Source organism: Anser brachyrhynchus (assembly GCF_964034855.1).
Source record: "Anser brachyrhynchus genome assembly, chromosome: 2".
In the NCBI taxonomy this organism is placed as follows: domain Eukaryota; kingdom Metazoa; phylum Chordata; class Aves; order Anseriformes; family Anatidae; genus Anser; species Anser brachyrhynchus.
In genome coordinates, this window is record NC_137695.1 from 75,534,653 (window position 1) to 75,552,301 (window position 17,649).

The window sequence follows — 17,649 nt, forward strand, 5'->3', positions numbered from 1 at the left end:
GGCCGGGTCCTCGCAAGCACGTTCCAAAGCACCGTTGGGAAAAGACCGCTGCAAAAGAGCGGGGAGGGGCCCCCCCGCTCGCCTTGCCTGCGCGAACTGCCGCGCAAAGTGCATTGCCTCGTCCTGTTTGCCCGTCCTGGTCGCCACGCTCCCTAGGGGCTGCCTTTGAACGTCGGGGGGGGGGTGCAGAGCGCTGCTGGCTCTGCCCAGGCCTCGTCAGCCTCCCTCCTGAGGGCTGCCGGCGGCTCCCTCAAGTGGCCTCGATGCCGGACAAAAAGCCCTGCCTGCCTCAATCCCCCACTCCACTGCAGAACACGTCTGCCCCGGAGCCGATCGCCTGCAACACGCAACATAAACAGCTGACACCCTACAAATAATATATGAAATGTAATAAATTTACTAAAAACTATATTGAAATACATCAAAAGCTCAACTGTAAGCTTGAAGCTTCTTTAAATTGATCGGTATAGGTAAGAGGTAGGACAACAGCAATGTACATTTGAGAGAAAAATACATAATACTGTAAGAGGAGTGTTGCTTCCGTAAAACAGAGAATAAAGCACTGCTATTGCAGGCTATCATATGGCCTAATTTTCATGTGTGTGATATCCCATTTCCATCCAAAGAGTTTTATTATTCTTATCATACTGACAGTTGAACTAAAAGTAGGCACAACTTTTCCTAAAGCTTAAGAACATGTTTCTTCCCAAAACTTTTTAAGCTTCGTAATGATCCACTTGGTAGGACCCAGAAATAGATTCAGAACTGGCATTTATCATATTGCTTATGTAATGTTATTTTTCCCCCCATTCAGATTTCCACATAGTGCTTCCACCTCAGATTATTAGTGACTTCATATAGTTCTGTATTTACTTTTTAGCCCACTCCTTGCCTCAGTCAACAGAAGAACTTTAATGCCTCATAGAAAACTCTGTGGCAGGAAGATACATTATATCTTATTGCTTGTTCATAGTGCCTCACCACTATATTCCTTGTCACCAGCTAAGGGAAAGCTCTTGGTTAATAGAACACTATTATAGCACTTAGCACTTCTACATTCTACTGTCCAACTTCATCATCTTTCCGTAATTTTGGTATCTGTCATTGCATTATTGTCTGAGTACCACTGAAAGATGACAGCACCATGGAGGTGTATTAGACTCAACACAGACTCCATAAAGATGAATTTTCCTACTGTGATAATTTTGATTTATTCAAGATTTTCCCCTCCCAGTCTGATCTGCAATCCTGAAATTGTATACAACCTCTGAATCTAAGTAACATTTTACTCCTCCCCCAAATTCAAGGCACTTTATATTATTCTACACTGACATTTTGTACAAGATATTTCCAACTAAGGTCTTACAGTGTTTTTTATTATTTATTTTTGAGGAAGGTATAAAAAGCTTTAGGAGAGGCAGAGCCATGGGGAAGCATCAGAGAATTCTTCTCACTAGCAATACCCCAAAACCTCACTGAGACACTATTCTTCAATTCTCTCAAAGATCTGTAGCAGTTGCAAGCACATGGTTTGCTCAGCATGGCACAGATATTTCAGCTTTCAGAAAGAAACAACAAATTTCAGTAACAGGAAAAACAGCAAACAGTACGATGAAACATTTACTACAAAAGTAAGTGCCCAGTTCAGCATAGAAGAATTTACTCAAGTCAGTGTATGTCAGGAGAAGCTACGTGAGCTTCAGTTAATATTCCATCATACTCCACTTCTATAGCTCAAAGTCAAGAGGCCCATCTGATCTTGATATGGTAAGTTATGAAATACAAAATGAGTTGCAGATTTCAAAGTTCTTGCTAGATGGGATTATAACCAGAATTCATGGAAACTAGCATCATCCTTTCTGGCTAATTAATCTTATGAGTTCTTTGTAACATATTTGTTACCTTACTATCAGTGACCTTAGTTGCAAAACTTACAAACTGCATAATATGATAGTGTTTTATACAATAATATATAATACAATTAAATTTATAGAGCCACTTATTCATTAATGGAAGTAAACCAATGTAAAACACCACTTAAATCAAACAAGTGATAAAAAGTCTAAATGATTCATGGCTCAAGCCCAGTGTCCAACAATACATGCTGGAAGAGAGAATTAATACAAAAGACTTAAATAAAATGGAAAAGCCCATAACAGATAAAACACGTTTTTCAAAGGTGCTAAAAGAACATCCTTCATGGCAATTAGAATAGAAAGGGTCTAGCAGGTGAAAACTGGTTGTTTTTTTTAATGATTGAGTTTTGAAGTGTGAAGCTCCCTGATGACTGGATGCACATAATACTGTCCATGGTGAAGGCAATACCTCAGATAGTAGGCTGTCATATGAGTTACAGCTTTAAGTACAATTATTGACACTTCGGATAAAAGCAAGTCAATCAAAACAATTCTCTTCTGATGTCACCAGACATTAAGCACAAGGAGCCACCCCATGGGCTGCATTCCCATACCTGGTTGTGAGAGAAGTGGCAGCTGTCTGGTGGCACAGAAATATTCAGGTCTTTTCCCAGTACAGACTTGTATTTTCACAAAAAAATCATCTTTGAGGGATCAGGTTTCAGACACACATCCATTATGTTTGATGACAGTTATCTAATGGAAGACTAAAACAAACTAAAATTGTAACCTTTTTTCCTGTTATTCTTTTGCCTCCTGATCAACTGTAACTTGCATAGTCTACATTTAAAAAGAGTTTCTGTTGTTCGCAATGGGGTCTGGGAAGCACAACTGAAAGCAAAAGATACCACAGGACTAAGGTGTAAAACAGCACACTGAAAAACAGAGTATAGAGGGCATAATGTGACAAAATTCAGTTTCTTTCTTTTGTTCCCTGCTCCAAAATTACTTGGTTCAAATGATTCAGTTCATACTTAAGATGATATATCAAGGTCCATTCTGACTAAAACTGAGGCTTGACCTGTAGAGTAGTTATCATCCTTGACAAGACAGGAGATAGATTATTCCTTTTATAATTCCCTTTATTTAAAGCCTTTAATCTTGCAACAATCAGACTTCTACCTCATCTCCATATAGGCTGACTTTCAGTCTACCCTAAATCTCATCTCTAGCTTGTCTGCATTCCAGGAAACAAACAAACAAACAAAAAGAGAGTCAAAAGGTCCTGAAAAGCAAGCATCAGAAACCCCCAGTTCAGGCAATGCTGCATTCCCCAGCCTGCACGGTGGAAAAGAGCAGTTTGAGTGAAACACGCAAAATTAGAAGGGCCACTTATTCCTGGGCCAGCCATGAGTTCTGCATTAAGTTCTCAGTATAAAACACACCTTGTCATGAAGAAAGAACAATTAATGGCGAAGTACTGCCTTTCCTAAAGTACAAACAAAATGCAAGGTACGATATTGTCTTAAACGACTTTGCTCTCAACGTACCAGCCAATGCAGCAGAGGAGACAAGGGAGGACACTGTATCAGAGCAATGTCTGGAGCTTCTTGAGCCTGAAAGAGAAGGTGGAGAGATGAAACCGCATTCCTCACTCCTCAGGCTGCAAGTCCATATGCATCAGAGTAAAACATTGTCGCCACCTTCACACATAGGTAACAGAAAGATTTGCTCTTTGTGAAAGAAAGCAGAGGATGAACTCCCTTACAAGTACAGCTTTTATTTTTATTTCAGATAACAGAACTGAGAAAATTGATAAAGGCTTGCTTTTTGCTCTTTTAATGAACTGCTGAAAAAAATGGCATCATATCACTGCTTTCTTGGAAGCATCTAAAGGTATAGACTGTGAATGTTAGAATTTGGGTTGATGTAATTCAAAGAAGATTGTGTTTTGTACGAAGATGTGTGTAAAAATGTATTGTTAAATTTTAACATGCTTTGACATAAATCTTACAGAAAAAAGTAGTGAAACCGACAGCTAAGACAGTCTTTGAACAAATCCTGACACACTCACTGTCTGAAGGTTTTTTAAAAAATTACTTCCCAGTTATACCACAAACAATAGGGGCTTGAAGTCAGGAAAGCTTTAAATCGTTTTCACATAGTCTATGCATGCACAACATGAAATATATTCAAATGTTCTTTTTCTGCTCTCAGAAATCACCTTCTGTCAAATGCTTCTGTTCTTAAATGTCTCTAATCATGAAGACTTCACGCTTCTCTACACAGACTATTTCACTGGTATCTTTCCATTATAAGGTTTTTAACTATATGTAACCCAACTTTTTCTCGCTATAAAGAAAGCACTTAATTCTTGCCCTGCTTGTCCTGAATATGGACAATATGTTATTCTCCCCCATTTGCAGGATCTTTAACTTCAAAGGAAGATTCCTCAGTCTTCAGATGAGTCTCCTCATCTTCTCTTCTTTTGAATTTAAAGCCATGCTTATTCAAAGTTTCTCTTGTAAGATGTGTTTTTTGTTTGTTTATTTTTGTTGTTGCTTTTTGGCTAGTTGCTTGTTTTTTTTTTAACCAATTAGACATGTTATTCTTGTAGGGAAACTACTCCTGTTTTTCTTGCAGTGTAATTTCCAAAACATTACAAAAGGATTACTGAAGCTGAACAGGGATGAAAAATTGTCTCACTAGCTCTATATAGACTCACAGAATAATTGAGGCTGAAAAGACACCATCAGGTCTCTTCTCCAACATAGTGCTCAAAGAAGGGTAAGCTGTGAGGTCAGGCCAGGCTGCTCAGGGCTTTTGCCAGTTCTGTCTTGAATATCTCTGAGAGTGAGGGGAAATCTCTTCCAGCCATTGCTTTTCCCTTGTTCACCAATCCATTCATTTCATCACAGAGAGTAATCAGGTTGGTCAGGCATTTATTCCTCTTGATAAATCCATGCTGCTTGTTCCCCGTCACCACCATCTCCTTCATGTGCCCAGAACTGGCCTCCATGACTTTATGATTTTCCCCAGAATCTAAAGAGCCACATCCATACCGTAGTTCCCTGTATCATCTTTTTGGCATTTTTGACAATGTGTGAAAGCTTTGCTTTTCTCCATTCTTCAAATCATAACCCAAACTGTACACCTTCTATCCCAACGTGATTTTACAGTCATGACCAGTTTGCAATCCCACCTTCTCTTTCCCCATTCCTCCCTGAGTAGTTATCTAGCCAGTTGTTCCCTGGTCTGTTTAGTACTTGATTTCTGCACAAAGTGATTTCATTTGCCTCAGTTTCACCACTCCATTTAGTGATTATTTTTCTGGTTTTCATTGTTATTTTGAATGACGATGCTAGTCTTTTAAACACTCTTAATTCTCATCTGTTGTGTAGATAGCAAATTTATCTATAAACCCCATGAGCGCTATGTATTTCTATTTGATCGCCCATAGGGTTAATGACAATATCGAGTAGAGCTGGGTCTAAGGCCAGAGCAAAGTCCTTATGACACACACTTCCACTCTGAATGTGAGCCATTTTGTCATTATGCAGAACAGTTCTGCAATCAGTTCTGTGCTTACTCTTTGTTGATCCATCTAGATCAAATGCAGATTAAAATAGCATATGAAACAGTACCCAAATCCTTATTTAATCAGGATTTATGACACCTACTGTTTCTGCTCTATCTGTAAGACTACTGATTATTAGAGAGCTTTTACATAATTTATTCATGATCTGTGCATTTCTACCATAATTTATTTTTTAGCTCTCATTTTTAATTTTTAGAACTCAAAATGCTACAAGTTACTCATCAACGAACTGGAGCCATTGTCTGTCGTTATTACAGCATGTAACAGATCACATTGATTCCATCTGTCTCTTTTACAACAGCAGCCTTAACACACAGATTTTTGGGGCTGTTTAGGTGATGGCCTGCAATATACAAGGAATTGAGGGATTTTGTTGTTGTTATTATTGCTTTTACACATTAGTGAATTTAGATTGCCTGGATTTTTAAATGCTCGTTGTGAAACATGTTCAATAGGCCTATATTGCAATAGCAGGTAACTGAACTATCTTTTTGAAAGAGGGTGGCAGTACAACATCCCAAGATGGAAAGCCAAACATAGAGACAGAATAATTATTCACTTGTATGTAAACTGTCCATAGCACTTCAATTTTGCATTGCTATTTTTCAGTATTTTCAACAAAATATATTTGATATTCAGAAGAATAACATTTTGTGTCACTGCATTATACGATTACATATTTTGATCTAAAAACCACCAAACTAACGCAACTCAACCACATTTTCATTGGACTTTCACATTCAAATGCCTTATCCTCTGTTTTACTTCACCTAAAACTCACATTGACATTAGAAAAATATCTGTTTCCTCCAGGTGTAGTGAAAGTGAAAAATCCTAAACTGTTGCCATTGATTTTTAATCTACATTGATTAAAATTCCTTGATTTTAGGAATACAAGTAATGCACAGTGTATGAAATGGGCTCTATGGGCTTATTTCTCCTTCTAGTGAAATATTTTTTTAATAGATTTTACTTAGAAATATATTTCAGGAGACTTACATACCTGATTTTGTACAATATGCATTTTATTATTTTACAGCATTTTGTACACATCTATTTTTTCCTCCATGAAGCTTGACTGAAATTTTTATATCACGTTTTATGGACCCAATATTCTGTAACAATCTGATTTTCTTTAATAGCCCATCCTGGAAATGCATATTTAAGTAATTCTTAAAAGGATATAACGTGTTATAATTGAAAACCTCAGCTCCATTCCTTCCAAAGCTCATATTTTTGTGAGTAATACCACTAAGAACTGTGAGATCAACGTCAGGCTTACCAACACAAATAAAGCTTCGTAGAACCCATATGTGTATTACCGATGTCCATATCCGATAAATAAACACAGCGTTGGCCTACATAATCAAGCATACTCCCTAGGTAAGAAATAGTCTGCAGTAAAAACAATAATAATAATATTAATAATCTAGAAACACCTTTAAAGCAACCTTTATAGATTCTCAGACACACAAAATAACAGGGTATTGACATACTCACATTACCCTTATAAGCCCTGAAAGGGTTATACAGAAATATAGAACACTCTGTGGCCCTCCATGGTCACAGAGGATGTGAACCTAAGAGTTGACAGCACAGAAGAGTAGGCAGAGATACATAAACTGATCTTGGCTTATTTTTGTGATTTACTATCCACTCTGAACAAGTTCCATGTTCACAGCATATGCAACCAGCATAGCAAAGCAATTTTACCAGACACATTATTCCTTTGCCACCTGGCAAACAAGGACATTTCAGTAGCAAGGATGAAGAAAACTGCATCAGTACAGCTCCTGATTGATGACAGTCCCCTTGGAGAGACAAAAATTGTATGGGTGAAACATATATAGAAATACCATTTTATTCCTGATTGCATTTGTCTACATTTAGGAATAAGACTGAGGAGAACCTGTGCTAATTTTGACTGCACCAAGTGTTGAGTAAAGCGTTACAAATTGAAAAATTTCTAAGTCAATTCCACTGGTTCTTTTAACACCTTCGCAAGATGCTGGGCTTGATATTTTGGCTCTTATTATGGATCCCATATTTTTATCCTCTAAATCTCACTGGTTTGTAGGTTTCTCTTCCCCATTTCCTTATTCTTAAGGTATGCTTGCTGCAATGAGCAGGATGAAAGGTGATACTCACCTAATGCAGTACAGTACCGTGGAAGGACACTAAGTAAGAATTTGAAGAGGAATTGTGACAGCCCAGTTGCCCCATTGCAAATAAATCCTCTCATCAAAACTAACTAGTTTTGGCACAGTGCTGTATTGGTAAGATAGCATAAACTGCTTCCAAGTGCAACAGCTCATGACTCTCCAGTAACATAAACCACTTTCTGAAATAGTTACATCCTTACAAAGATTTTAATTTTCTAGTCCTACTTTTATCTAAGCTGATAGATTCTTTTTCTTTGCTCTACCCACTCATCCTTGTATTTAAAGACACAAGCACATTTCAAATATACTCAAAATATCAAGAATCAGTAGTAGCATGAACACATTTAAGCAATTATTTATTACTAAAAACAAACAAAAAGAAAAAAAAAACCTAAACCTCTGTTTTGTGACTTGAGCCTTCCCTCTGGAAAAAAAAAAAAAAAAGCAGCTCCAGAACATACTATTTTCCTTGCTATTCCATTTAAGGTGGTATTGCACAATTAATTTGCCATTTTCTACTATTATTTGTTTGAGTTGAATAAATATGTTGCATGGGTATAGTTTAATTTAATTCTTCCATTTCAAACCAGTAAAGCAAATCTGGAACTTTTTTAAGAACTTGATTTTCTTGGATTAGTTTTAGAGTTGACAGCAGTCATAATCCAATCAGATGCAGGCTTTGAAACTTGAACTCTTGTTCAATCAGCTTGTTATAAAGGGTAAAAACTCACGCGTGCTCAGATTATTATTGTCTTTTAAAATTATCTTAAATTGGCGCTAAAATCTGAAGAGTCCCAAATTAGTGCCTAGTTCTGAAAGGTGTATGTGTTTTTGCATGAGCTAATTTCAAAAATCTCACTTAGCTGTGCAGCTGTAACCAGCACCTGATCACCTTGTTTACTTAATTAAAATAGCATGTAAAAATTTAATCCGTGACATATGTACATCATACTTCTTATAATTTATAGAAGACTATATTAAAAATATTGAAAAGACATTCACATTAGCAAAATTAACATTCCTAAATAAATAAAACACTTTTTGCCCCTTCACTGAATAGCCAGCTGTTTTCTTCCCTCTTTTACTTTAATGGTTTTCATGAATCATGGATCTTTAGCCAGTGATTCATTCCAGAATTCACAAATGCAGTAATGTGTTTTATGAGGATGAAAAACTGTGCGTTTGGCTCACATTTATGGTATGAAAAAAGAACACTGAAGGGAAAGAAATCATCTTCAAGTTTACATGAAATTATAGGAAAAAAAGGTCTGTGTACAAATAGTATCCAAGCCCAGTATTTAGTTTTGTAGCAACTGAATCATAGCAGGTGTACAAGAACATTTTCTCCGTGCATCCTCTGTTGTATCGGCTAGATTTCTACAGAGACCAATGTCCCAATGGAATACTAGAAATTAAATGAACTTTCATATATTCAAAATAAGCAGACAAAGCAAAATGGTCAAATTAGAAGTGAAATCACTACAGAAAAAAAATATCCAGCAAGACATTTCAAGTAAAATCATCATGAGATAATCAGAGGATACAGCTATCCTGAAAAGATAACAGAAAGTCTTGCCTGAGGCCTGTAAAACTGTACAGTATTGTTTTAAGCAGCTATCAAATGGTCTGGCCTGTAGCAGCTGGAAAAAAAAATATATATATATTCTCACAATTACGCTCTCCTGTCAGTACTTAGGAAGGCCTCTCTGTAACAGACTCCCTGTAAAGAATGACTGAATATAAAGATTACAACATCATGTCCATCATGCCTGTTTGAGTCTGTAGACAATCCCAAGATATGAATTACCTTTTATTTTTAGTGTCACACCTTTTATTAAAAAAAAAAAATCTAGGAGAAAAGTATGGTGATCACAATGTAGATCAACTCTTTCATTTAAAGATGCTGTATAATAGTGGTAATGACACGCCTAAAGAACAAAGTGAAAATATATGTTTTTGAAGGACATGTCTCTGGAATATCATTCCTCAACATTAGAGCATTTCTATAGAAAGACCCATTCAATTTTAAGCTGATTAATAAATATTAAGTTATTTTGTGAATGAGTATTTAACAGTAAATAGAGGGCTGGAAGAGTAGTGTCTCCCACCTCATCATAACAGAATAGCTGTTTCAGCAGCACAGTCCTTCTCAGGACAGCAGCCTTTTCATCCACTTACCTGATGTCATTAGAAATGTTTTGCTGAATTACAAAGGGACAGGCAACAAAGCAAATGAGTGAAATAAATACAGCATTAAATTCCCATAACATTCCCATATAATTAATCATGCTAGCTACCAAAGTAAAGTCAGTATTTATATTCCAACTCTCATAGTAGTCTTCGGACCTACCTGTTCTGACATAGATAACTATTGTTGCTTGTTTAGAAAGTTGATAAATTCTACTGACGTTCAAAAATTAGATTACTCTGAGGGGCTGAAGTCAGATGTTCAAAGCACTAAACCATAAGAACAGCACTGGAAAACATGAAGTTAAACCAAAGATTAATTTGGTTTACAGTGCAGACCTATACAATGGACTCAAATATTTGGAGGTTTTAAAGTTATCTTTCTTTTTTAAGACAGAAGAAAATAGACATAAGGTTTTCCATAACTGTTCTCAAAGACTTAGCATGCCTGCTTTTAGCGTCGCTTTCTTTAAAGCTATGACTCATAGGTCCCAAAGCAGTGATGCTTAGGCTGCTCAGACACCCCTTTCCAATTCCATCATTAAAAAATAGATGACTCCTAAAGTCTGTACTGTGACTGCAAGATCTGAAAATCTGAAAGCTAAGGTCTTTAAGCAGTTGTATTTTGGAGTAATAAAGGGATGGACTTGAAAATAAAAAAAATAGTTTTCTAAAGCAAATTTATATTGCATACACTACATGCCTGACCTTCCCTAAAAACATGTGAGAGCCTGAAATAAATGACAGAGTAAATATTTGTAATCAAGGGAATACAAGAAACTCCAAAAGCCACAGGTTTATTATAGGCTTTCTGGAAAAAAAAAAAAAAAAAAAAAAAAGTCCAAAAGAGAACAAGAAGCAGCAACGGTTCCAAAATATATCAATTAATTGGAACTGAGAAGACAGTTGTGTTAAGGATAACAACAGCATGATTTGGGCTGAGGTATGTAAAGATACCAGCAGATAATGTTACATTACCTCTTAAGCCTACTAGCCAAATGTCATATACAAATTCAATAATCATACTTTCTATTCAACTCACAAGCAAGTTAATGAAAATTGGTGTCCCCCAAATCCTTTCAGACTGCTCAGAATTGATAACTTCTCTCCATGCATTGTTCTCCCACCATATTTGCATATACGCTGTATAGTTTTGTCTAGGCTATATTATGTGCTAACTTATGAGAAATCTTACTAACTGTATGGCAGATTATATCTACTCTTTTACTAACCAACAGTGCAATTATCCTGTTGTAAAAGAATACAGTTTGTTATTGAAAAATCCACATTTAACATTACTCTTTCTTTTATGCCTCCTAGATTGTTTATTTTTTCCCTGGAATTACTGCTAAGGCGATTAATTTATAATTCTTCATTTCCTCTTTTTGCACCCTGTTCTTGCTATATTTGCCGTTCTAAAATTTCTGGTACTTCATCCATCTTGCTCGTGTTCTATGAAACAGCCCTGAGATATATTTGAGATATTGTGTTTAAGAAAGATTCAGTTGGTTTGGTAAGTAACCTGGGATAAGTTTCATCACATTCTAACTACATGAAAATAAATTGTTTAGATAAGTGAGCTATATAATCTGAGATCTCATACCATTGTCACTGGTATTAACTGATGCTCACCTAATTACAGATGAAGAAAAAAGCTGAAAGAAATAAAAACCGTAAACACTTCTGATGACAGGTTTTCTTCTCCTCACTTTATTCTTACTATTAAAATACTTACCCAAAGCACTACCGATTCTTCTGACTCCTTACATTTACCTTCCTTAGGATCTTATCAATGATCTGAGCTCAGTGAAATCTGCTTCCAAAAAGTAGATTGTTTTACCGTTGCTGTTTTCCTTCTCCTGAATACTATGGTTTCATAAACAGCCTCACCCAAGTTGCCCTCCATTTGCATGCATCTCAGATCCTCTCCAATAGTTTGGATCAAACCTACAAGAAACTACCTTTCGCTTTGCCATCCATATCAAAAGCTGAGCATTATCATTGTCACTGACACAGTATTCTACTCTACTGAACAGCGTTTTCCTGTATTGCATTCCCCAGAAATGTGAAGGATCTGTAGTCGTATATCACAAAAAGAGTACTTTAGATAATACCATGAGTTGCTTGCAGAAAGTCCTGATTCCCTGATTTTCCTGGTTTGCTGGTCTATGAAGGAACCTCCACATCATGGCATTGCCCACTCTCTTCTCCCTTTCAAAGACTTTTAGATTCCTTGAGTCCCTCTAAAATCAGGGATTCTGAATGCGGAAGTATTCAGTATTTAAGCTATTTTGAATACCTTAGTGGGTAAGTTGGAAGTTATTAGAAGTTAGAATTTACAGTATAAAAAGGACATAAAACTACTAGAGAGTGTCCAAACGAGGACTATGATTTATGAGGAGCAGCTGAGGTCCCTTGGTTTGCTCAGCCCCGAGCAGAGCAGGCTGAGGGGAGGCCTCATGGCGGCCTGCAGCTCCCTCACGAGGGTAGCGGAGGGGCAGGCGCTGAGCTCTGCTCTCTGGGGACAGCGACAGGACCCGAGGGAACGGCATGGAGCTGGGACAGGGGAGGGTCAGGCTGGGTGTTAGGAAAAGGCTCTGCACCCAGAGGGTGGTTGGGCACTGGGACAGGCTCCCCAGGGAAGTGGTCACAGCAGCGAGCCTGACAGAGTTCAGGAAGCATTTGGAAACTGCTCTCAGACATGTGGTCTGATTTTTGGGTGGTCCTGTGTGAAGCCAGGAGTTGGACCAGATGATCCTTGTGGGTCCTTTCCAATTCAGGATATTCCATGATTCTATTCACAGGGATACTTCCAATTTACACGTCATAATTTAGATTACAAGGATTCTACGTTTTCTTCTTGTGTAAAAGGGAAAAATCACACTCTTGAGCCAAATATTTCCAAAGCATATAGATAAATTCAAGTTTTACAGTGCTTATTTAACAGACTGAATGCAGTCTTTTCTTCATAATCACAGAATCACAGAATGGTTTGGGTTGAAAGAGACCTTAAAGACCACTGAATTCCAACCCCTTGCCATGGGCAGGGATACCTCCCACCAGACCAGGCTTCCCAAAGCCCCATCCAACCCAGACATGAACATTTCCAGGGATGGGGAATCCACAGCTTCTCTGGGCAACCTGTGCCAGTGCCTCACCACCCCCTGAGTCAAGAACTTCTTCCAAATATCTAATCTAAACCTACCTTCTTCTAGTTTAAGGCCAATCCCTCTTGTCCTATCTCTACCCTCCCTGAAAAAGTGTCCCTCCCCAGCTTTCCTGTAGGACCCCTTTAGGTACTGGCAGGCTGCTATAAGGTCTCCCTGGAGCCTTCTCTTCTCCAGCCCCATCTCTCTCAGCCTTTCCACGTAAGAGAGGTGCTCCAGCCCTGTCATCTTTGCATCTCTCCTCTGGACTTGCTCCGACAGGTCCATGTTCATGACAATATTCTTTAATGGCAATGAGCAATTGATTCAAAAACTCATCATATTTTAAAAAGAAGATGAAGTAAAACAAGACAAAGCATTGTTCAAGACTCCACGTATTTATAATGGGAAAAGTAAAGGGCTTTTTCGAGTTGTGTCTATTAAGCAAAGTTTTGAAATATAATCATTAATATTAATGTTAATACCAAATCAGGGCCTAGAAGCAAACTATCACCTTTCTTAGAAATGAACAAAAAGCTCAGCCAAGAATTTTCCTTTTCTTCTTTTGTGGGAAATGTCAAGTATTCATTTAATAGTAGGAATTCTTTCAAAGTCAGTTTTAAGATTGGCTTTTCTCCCTCCCCTAAAGGTAGGTGCCACTGTTAATTGAGAGAAGTTTTTTAAGAAGTTGACACCCTTTATCCCTGAGCAAAGATTACATGCACAGTAAGTTGTAATCCTTGCCTTTGCAATATCATTTTACGAGGTTAAGAAGATGAATGTTCATTGCTTTTAATCCTTACCATGATTCACGAGGCTCTGTGTATCCTTTCCCCAGAGCATCTACAACTGAACGGTTGTTCTGCCTGCTGCTTAAATTACAGAGACATCTGCAAAGTAAAGTATGGATTGTTGTCCCACAACCGAGCTGCCTCTTCATCTCTCTGTAGTATTTCTTTGAAAACAAGAAAAGGTATTTTTTTTTCCTTGTTTATCACTTTTGTTTTGCCAGACTGGGTGATACTATGATGACCTGGATTACTGCCTGCCATGCATGCTTTCAAACAACATGTTCAGCTGCAAAAACCCACAGTGAAAAGGAAGGGAGGGTATAGACTTGTGAAGGACAGAGCTGAATAATGCTCATTTTGTGCACTGAGCTCTTCAAGGTTCACAGATCTAAGGCTGATTTTCCTCATCTTAACAGAAATCTACGTAGCTAAAAAAAAAATACTTGAACACTTAAACCCATTGTGAATGGGGTGAGTATATAACTTTCTATTTCTCTAATACCATCCTATTACAAGTTCATTAATACACTGATTTCTGCATCTCTACTTATATGCGTACATACTGATATAAACATATCCCACCCATATAAGCTTACCTAACCCATAAGAGAAGCTGAGCTATTGTGTGGTATAGAAGTACATAACAGCATCTAAGATAGCAGTGGAATTTTTGGAGTTTACATCATAACAGTGAGAATTAGATCACTTAACCTGTTCAGAATTTTAAGCCAGATTTTTAACTGTGCACCTAATTTTACAATCTTGCATTTTAAAAACAAAGCATGCCAAGCTCCCCCTCTGTCTGCACACTGGTGTTCTTAGCAGGTGTTCTACTAAGTGCTGGTCTTATCAAGTTTCAGATTAAATTTAATGAAATAATTCCACACTACTTGCTCTCTAATACCTGTCTCATTACCTGTTTACCTGAATGCCCAGGAAAAAATATACAGTTTTGACTAAAATCCATGTGTCAATAAATAAATAAATAAAGGTAAAATGCACGGCAAGGTATCATTTAAAAACCATTTAAGAAAGCAGAAGGTGTACGTTTGTGTGACATTAGCATCCAATACTCCTTTGGCTAAATTCCAGTGAGCCTAGTCAAGATAACAAGTGCTGATAGTGTTGACATCCCAGAAGCTTTTTTTACATATTTGGCAGAGATAAAATCTGTTTCCTAACTCCTTTCAACTATGTCAGATGCACACAGCTTGGAAAGAGGAGATTCATAACTGAAAATTGTATTATTTACCCTAAAAAGCAACCAGTAAAGACAGACCTGCCCGACTCAAAAACTAGGAGCCAAACAGTTACAACATTGTATCTAAAGTTTTCATTAGAATTTCATGGCAGAATACATCTCTAACTTTTAAGTATTTACATAACATACGTCACTCAATTACCCAAATCAAGCCACGTGTAAAACCGAACCTGTCTTTAGCATCAGCAACACAACTTCATTGGGCAGGTTAAATGTGCGCTATCCATTGAAATCAAGGATTACATAAAATGGAATTCAGGCAGGACAATTTCTTACTATAAGAAAATATCAATACATTTTTTAACAAGCACAATATATTCAGAATTTTATTTTCTATTCCACTGAAATTAAACATTGGTGAGCCCCAAACTACTCTCTATAGCTGTTTGCCTTTTCTGTATAACTTCATCACAGGACAATCAACATCCAGATCTTCTTCTCTCTACGTCTGTCTGCACATGAGTGTTCATAAGCAAGCATTCAACAAAGTTGTAATATACAAGCTTTTACTGAATTTAATCATTCCACGTCACCTCTACTCTCTTCCCCAGCATACAAAGCTTCACAGACCAAAAATGTTAAACTAAAACAAACAGAAAACCTGTCACCTTCTGGAGACTGTTTCAAATTATTTAGGCTCTCAGCTCAAAATACAACACAATTAACTTCACGAAATTAGAAATTTAATATCTACCTCTTCTTATTTATTTATTTTTATTTTAGTTTTGGTATGGACAAAATACAGCCAGTGTTGCATTGTCCCCAGCATTAGATTCTTGCCAAGAGTATAGTAAAACCAGTTTACAGTAGATTCCATAAGCAACAACTGAAGTAGACAATGGCGCATTAATAAACATGAGGAAGCCTGTGACATTGTCTTTTTTCCCCTGTGTAAGAGGTTCTGTTAAGGTATGCCTTTGAAATAAGACAAATACCATTTGACAAAAATAGCACCCTGCAATTACAAGAAAAAAGCATTGTAAAAATAAAGCTCAAAGAGAAAATGGATTTCTGTCCTTTAAGAGGTGCAATACAAACTATAAACGTACTTTTATTTTCTCCAATCTGCATGTAAATTGAAAAAGCCTGAAAAAGGTAACATACAGAATAGGCATTTGTAAATTGTTGGTCAATATTACTGCAAGCCCTGGATTGCATCAAGTATTTTTGTTGAGATATTCAGTAAAGACACTAGATTCTTGGATTTCTCCACCCCACTTTCTTGGGCCTAAAACTAATTTATGTTTAATATATAAATAGCAAAATAAAAAACCAAACAACTAAAAACTGAGAACTGAATCCGTTACGTTTTACAGGATGAGCTGACTGCAGTTATGAGAAATTTCTTGAAGATAATGAAGAAAAACAGAGCGCTTAAAAAGTCTACCTGTGAATAAGATGCCACATCTTTCAAGATCTTACAGAAGTGAAGTTCAGACCTTCGCTGGCCTCCTTCACCACAATCCTCAACTTACTGGGTCACTACAGTCTGCAAAACATATAAAAATTAAATTGTCATTGTCAACAGCTGTTTCTCAAGAGCATCAAAACCAAACCAAACCAACCAACCAAACAAAAAACAGAGAATGCATTATTAAGGAACCCAATCTAGCATAAAAAAATGAGCAAGTCACCAAACATCACTTTTTCTGCACCGTTTAAGTGAACATGGCAAGGCAAGGAGCAGGACAAACACCCTTTGAATGGACGGCTCCTGCCAAGCAAACATTCAGCAGAACGAAACTGCTCACATTCCTTATAGCTGCCTAAAACTTGTGAGATTTTTACTGATGGTAGGCATTACTGCAGAACATCCTATTATGGGTGTGATTTGTATGCATTGCCATGACTGGGTTCCCTTTGTGTCAGCTATCATTCATCACAGTGGGAAAATAAACACACAAAGATTTCTTTGAAAAGAATGGAGGAGTGATAACATGAGCTAGTGACATTGCATATAATGTTTTGTTCTTTTCACAGTGGTTTTGCAGCCAATTTTGTAAATCAGTATCATATATGGTGGGATGGTTACTTTTCTTTTAAGAGCCAGGTCTTTAACTCACAGGAGCAACTTCCACAACAACTCCATCCTGAAATGGCTCCTATTCCAACTCTGTGATACATTTTTGTTTGAACCTTGATCTAATGTTAGCTTTGCACTTACAGGAAAAAAATAAATTAAAAAAAAAGGCCCAAAAAGGACATAAATGTTTTCTATTACTTCAATAGAACTAAAACTAGGGGGGTTCTTTGTTTTACTTTTTAATCAGCAGTTTGTATATTGGAATTTCTGAATACAGATGAACATCAAGAGAAATGAATAGGACAAAGGAGAAAAAGGAAATTAAAAAACAAGTGAGTCCAAACCCGAGGCTGAAAGAATACTGAAGTAGAGATGGCATCCAGATATAGTAAAAACTAAATAAGCAGAAAAATCCAAGGGAAGACAAACAGCAGAACTGGAAAGTAACTGTTTGCATTTATTTATTTATTTTGACATATAATACCCAATCTGCACCAAAACATCAGATTATATTAAATGCATGCTTTTAGAAATTTAAAACCACAGAAATTACAGGTGAATTGTGTGCAAAGAGGAGTAAGCCATTTATACAGATATTAATAACCCAAGCTTCCATGCTTCAGGT

General features: G+C 37.1%; 1 protein-coding gene across 7 annotated transcripts in view; it reads right to left on the minus strand.

Annotated features, from left to right (window-relative positions):
• CDH12 (cadherin 12) overlaps positions 1 to 17,649 on the minus strand; it is a 573,314-nt gene that overhangs the window by 382,265 nt on the left and 173,400 nt on the right. For 3 of the 7 annotated variants that reach the window (XM_080580177.1, XM_080580157.1, XM_080580156.1), the window contains exon 2: positions 16,389 to 16,490. The exons of 2 other annotated variants lie outside the window; for them this stretch is intronic. The gene's annotated coding sequence lies outside the window, so the exon portion shown is untranslated. Of the gene's footprint in view, positions 1 to 3,406; positions 3,473 to 6,736; positions 6,850 to 7,167; positions 7,266 to 9,966; positions 10,093 to 13,752; positions 13,905 to 16,388; positions 16,491 to 17,649 lie in introns of all 7 variants that reach the window. 2 more of the 7 variants (XM_080580176.1, XM_080580158.1) reach the window with 2 other exon arrangements.